This window comes from Sinocyclocheilus anshuiensis, unplaced genomic scaffold (genome assembly GCF_001515605.1).
Source record: "Sinocyclocheilus anshuiensis isolate Anshui unplaced genomic scaffold, SAMN03320099.WGS_v1.1 scaffold1895, whole genome shotgun sequence".
Classification (NCBI taxonomy): domain Eukaryota; kingdom Metazoa; phylum Chordata; class Actinopteri; order Cypriniformes; family Cyprinidae; genus Sinocyclocheilus; species Sinocyclocheilus anshuiensis.
The window spans coordinates 220935-226934 of NW_015549974.1; the positions used below are offsets into that span (position 1 = coordinate 220935).

A 6000-nucleotide genomic window follows, 5' to 3' on the forward strand; every position below is an offset into this window, starting at 1 on the left:
CACAGCAGATCTTTAGAACAGAGAAGGCTCAGCTGAAAAATTCAATTTTATGCAAAAATATTCTTTTCACAATATAATTAAACATCAAAGGCAGGACTATTCCTCTGTGATTGAGCAGCACTCTGGTGAATCAACTCCATACACCACCTTCCACTTTACAGCGAGAAAGAAAGTTGCCAAGCGTCACTGCTAATTACAAAATAGAGACAGAAGCAAAGTTAAATTCATTATGCAAAAAGCAGGACAGACTCGTGTGTGCTGGGTACGTTCATCTAATGCCAAACATCATAACCTCTTTGAGGGTAATAATGACTTATCTGAAGCTGGTTTATTTGCTTTATTAAACTAATTTTTAGCCTAGTAAATGAAGCTAAGAGAGAATGGAAAAAACGAAATGAGAAAATGTTTGACTTCACAGATTCAAAATTAACACACTGCTGTGTAATAAAATGGGCTGATATTATTTTTTATTATTATTGCTGAAGAGTTACAACGAAAGTAAAGGCTTTTTTCTTTCTCTGTGAGCTCATGAAACTTACTGGGAGATAGTGGCAAATGTTTGGGGGAAAATTAGAACACATTTAGATTAATGACTATTACTTAAAATTAATTACTACATATTTTTTTTGCATAACGCCTGCCTTTGCTTGAAGATGAATAATCATTCATTACACTGCACATGCTTTCTTTAACTGACAGCAAAAGAAGTGTATTTCACCTATCATTTTCCTTGGACAGTACAATCTAGTGTAAATTTGTGCTTCGGAGGGGCACACAAACTGTGCCTGTAAATCCCCCTGACAATCGGCTCAAGTACCTCAGCCAATCAGAGTGACACGTGGAGAGCTGATCCCTCTTTGGGAGAATTGTAAGGCCATTTTGTCACTGTTGGTTTTGTGAATCGACAGAAGCCTAATCCCTAGTGATTTCCTAGAGACGACAGGTCTGAGGAGGACCGCTCGTGTTTGTGTGTATATGTGCATGGCTATGAGAGGACCCTCTGAGTGTAATCATACGAGTCCACATGCGAGTGTGTTCATTTTCCTCTTGGGCAGATTAAGCAAACACTAAATCCCAGAAGAGCAACAGGTGAGACTCACACACACGTCCATACACACATATACAGTGTAGATATTTCACTTTTAATACATATATGAAAGCAAGAAATGCAATGTTGTGTCTTTTTTTTACTTAATGCAGGTTTCATCTTTTTGGAGGGGTTTTCTGAGCTTTGGTGAGGGTCTTCTTGACTTTTGGTACACGTCTTAAATGACATATATATATATATATATATATATATATATATACACACACACACAGACACACACACATATATATATATATATATATATATACAGGAGCTTCATTGATTGTGTTTTGCATGTCCGACAGTATAGTCTGAAAGAGAGTGAACATGAGGTAGAAGTGACAGAAATACAATACCCTTTTGCATGGAGAAATTGTACCTCTATTTGAAAATTTGCAGTGCTACTGAAACTGTTAAAACAAAAACTATGACAAGTAACCTATTATATTCTTTCATGGTTAAGTACAGGAATGCTAGAAAAAAATATGTTAAGACATAAAAAAGTGCCAAAAAATAATTCTCCTGTTAATTAAACAATCTCATTCTTTCATTTACATCTGTATCTATCTTCACCTTTGCTTGTAAAAGTATGCAGATTCTCTCTTTTTTGTTGCAACTACCAGCTTAATTAGTCATTTCAAAATGTAATTAGATTATAACAGCTTCTTACAATAACTCCTGAAAAACTGATATAAAAATGTTTCCTACACAGATTCATGTCATTCCAAAGGCCACATTTAAATACATATATAAAAAAAAACACTTTTTTTTTGTCTTGATAAACACTTTAATTCATTATGGTAGCAGGAAATTGTAAATTGTAAATCTGGTCCTCATCTTCACTCTAGATTTATTTAGAAATCTCTCTCTCTCTCTCTCTCTCTCTCTCTCTCTCTATATATATAGGCTATAAACTCACAAGTTTGTATGTATATAAACTTGTTTTAAGCTAATACAATCTTAAGTTTAAGCTTACTGAGAAAAGTAACCAATTATATAGCTTACTCTCATAAAACTGAAAACTATGGACTTTTGGCAATATAATAAACGGATAAAGTCTCTTAGCTTGAGTTGATGTAGTAGAATATTTAGTGAATTACTAACGTTGCTTTTCATGAAGCTGTCATTTTTTCTTTAGTTTTATTGATGTATGGATATACTAGCAGAGTTGGTCTAATTCAATTTTCGACTGTAGCGCTTGATTTACCTGCATATAAAAATAGTGAATAGTGTCAATGAGGCGAATGCAAGTTCATATTTGAGCGCCTGTTAATTCAACACAACATTTATCGGCTTATGACCCTTGGACCTCTATACATCACCAGACAGCTCTTTTACTATATGCACAACGGCAGTAACTGTAAATTCATACATGAGCGCTGTAAAGTGTGTCGGATTATTCTGCGAGCTGATAAAGCACTTTAAAAGAACCCAAAAAGCACGCGCCTGTTTTGTTCTCTTTAAAAACCCCTCAACACAAAGAAACACTAATAGTGATTGTCCTGTCAGCAGTCACAGAAATAACGTGTGTTGTCAGGTCAACTTTCTTAACGGAGATTCTGTAACACTTTCCTATGTGTTCTCGCGAAATAACGGAGATATAAACTCATCGAATTATTGTTCACCAACAATGTCACATAATGTAGGCTTATCAACGAACAAATACGCACCGGTCTCCGGTATCAGTGTCACTTACTTCATGGTGCGTCTGAAGTGTGTCCGGTGAAGTTTGTCCTGCGGTGTGACGGAAGGTGTTGAGCCGCCGGGTGGACTTCACCGCTTCACACTTAAAATCCACCAAAAATCACCAGCACCACAGGAAAAGTGTCGTTTTCTTAATGCGTGTTTCTTTTCTTGTGTCTAATAAAGCGTTTAAGATGCTGAGGTTGGTGTCGGTCGTCCACGGTGAGGAATGATTAAGCCGTTATTGCGCCTGATGATGTTGAGCTCCGCGCCTCTCTCTCTCTCTCTCTCTCTCTCTCTCTCTCTCTCTCTCTCTCTCTCTCTCTCTCTCTCTCTCTCTCTCTCTCTCTCTCTCTCTCTCTCTCTCTCTCTCTCTCTCTCTCTCTCTCTCTCTCTCTCTCTCTCTCTCTCTCTCTCTCTCTCTCTCTCTCTCTGTGTGTCTCTGACTGTCTACGCAGGGCAAATAATCGGGTTTACTCTTCAAGGGGGACGGGCTAACATCACTCCAGTGTTTTAATGAAAGAAGCGCAACATTAATGCGCTTTTATCTTCTACCTGATAAAGTCAAATCACACTGTGTATAATCAAAGTGTGCACAGACACAGAGGTAGCCTAGGCTACTTTTAGTTTTGTGACTTTTAATGATATTTTTAATTTATTTAAACTGAATATTTTACTATACAGTATATTATGTTATTTGTTGTAGGTTATAGAGATATACAGGTATATGGTAACACTTTATTTTTACGGCGTCCTTGTTAGAAATTACATGTAGGCTACTTACTGTTGTAATAACAATAAATGATGCATAATTACATACAACTAAACCTAAACCAAACCCTCATCCTACAACCCTAACCCTATAATAAGTACATGTAATTAATTATTATTTAGCTCTTAAATGTATAATTACACTAGACCCAACCCTAGCCTGATGCAATAAATACTGTAAAATATTTCAGCCCATTAAAATGTAAAACTGAAGTTTATTTTCTGTCTTATTTGAAGTATATTCAAAGTGAAAACCTGCAGTGATATAGGTTCATTGCATGTTTTCAATAACTTTGAATTAAATTAGCAATAAAGAAAATCAAGCTGAAACATTGTAAGGTTAGTTAAATCAATGGAAACAAAGATATTGTTCGATGTAAGCATAAAAAACCCTTTTTTTTTTTTTTTTTTTTTTGAGAGTGTAGGGGAACTCTTAAGGTTCACAGAACTTTTTATTCTCTAGTTCTTTCGAAAACAATGTATGCAGTACGGCTGTAATAAATCCAATCTGAAGAATCTATAAAGTAACATAAAGGACTTTGTCAGTCTATGGAGAAAAAAAAAATAGCCAACTCAAAAACTGTATAGAGCGATAATTTCTCCTAGCACTAGATTCATATAAGCCTCCATAGATTAGTGCCCTCTCACAGCCCAATCTTCTCGCCATATATTTAAATGAGCTTCCTTCTCACTGAAGATAAGTACTGTAACACATGCTAAACATGAATAAATCACAGACAGATCTGTCCCACCATAAAACCATTTTAATGCATCTAACTGAGGAATCAAGAGAGGATAATTAGAGAAACCTTGGTTGCTATCACCAAAGCTCTCCATGCCAAAGACCACCCCGTGAATGTTTAGAAATAATGATTGAATTCACGTTTAAAGGTTGATAAAGGAATAGAAACTATCATATTGCTGTTTTTTTCAGTTCCCCATCTTAAAGTGGTCATCTGAATTTCGTCATGCAGATATTTCATTGCTTCATGAAGCTATTGCCTTAGATTTAACGTTAAGCACCACTGGAGCCACTGACAAACAAACCAGAGGTAGAGGTAAAACATGAAATCAGTTAATGAATTAATAAAACCTGCTAATCTGCCTGACAGACTGTAACTGGACACAGCAGTATCAGCTTCCGTGGGAACCCACTTCTGGGTCACAAGATACTGTAATCTTGAATTGCATTTTTATTGGTAATTTCAATATCTTGATCAATACAGCTTCGGTCCCACCAGCTATATGATAGCACATGCTAAGTTTCATCAGATTCTCTGATTCACCATATATTTACATGGACATTTCCTCACATTTGGCCAGTCAGCTATATGAGTCAATGAAAATGTCTTTAGCCTCAGGATCAGTAGGCCACAGTATCATTTTTATTAACTGTTACGTCTATTTGAATAGCATGTATATTATGTTATACCCACTGTGTTCACAATTGCTTCAGTTCTTCCAGCTCCAGCACACAGTTTTACCAGGAAGACCCTCTTAGGTTTCAGAGTGCGGTTTTGTTTGTTTAGTTGGCACCTGGTGAAGAGACACAAAGAGAGAGAGAGAAATTCTTTCTGTGTTAATAGCTATATCTAGGCACAGTGTTCAAGATACACTGCATGGCTGGGGGAACTACAAAAGGAATAAATAAATATATTAACAATGTTACTGAACTGCCTCTTGCATATTCATGTCTTAGGTAAACTAGATAAAGAACAGGAAGAGAAACAGAAACAACAGTAACTACAGCAACTATACCGTATATCATTGATGGTGACCTGGCTGACTTAGATCTGCATAAGCATTTGCAGTTTTAACCACAAATAATCCATTACTGTTATTCTTTTTCTGGCATGCAGGAAATAACCTTTATTGCAACATTTGCAGGTAAATATTTACAATTTGTTTCCAGCCATTTTCTGCCATTCTCTTTATATGGATAGATATACACACACATTTTAAGATATAAAATAAATATATAAGAGCATTTAATATATTTTAAAATATTTTATATGTGTATTATTTATTTTACACATTTTAAATATATTTGATTTGATTTTGGATTGGTAAATTTAACTGCATTAGTTCAGTCTACTAAACATTGTGCAGTAGAGCTGACTAATGAGGTTGTTAAAATGTTAAAATTTGCCTGTTAGAATTTCCCCAAAGGCACTTTACTCTATCTCAAAAGGGGGTTTCTGTCAATGGAATCATAAAACTGTAAAGATTAGTTAGTTTTCCTGACCTAATTTACAAACAGAAAGACACATTCTGTATACATTATTCTCCCTTTTGTTTTCCTTGGTTGTCGATCCCTACCAGACTGTCGGACCTGCTTGCCATCACTCAGGAGCAACAATCCGATTTCCAGTAAGTTCAAAGCCACAAGGAAAGTGCCCAGTAGCAGTTATGTCATTTCGTATACACATACAAGAGGCTTTTCAGAGAAAGGTAATTTT

At 35.7% G+C, this 6000-nt stretch overlaps 1 protein-coding gene across 1 annotated transcript in view; it reads right to left on the reverse strand.

Moving 5' to 3' along the window:
- The window catches only part of LOC107660975 (myocyte-specific enhancer factor 2C-like), a 61686-nt gene extending 58622 nt beyond the window's left edge, over positions 1-3064 (reverse strand). Inside the window, exon 1 of the mRNA XM_016450413.1 lies at positions 2784-3064. The gene's annotated coding sequence lies outside the window, so the exon portion shown is untranslated. The remainder of the gene's footprint in view (positions 1-2783) is intronic.
- Positions 3065-6000: the final 2936 nt, after the last annotated feature.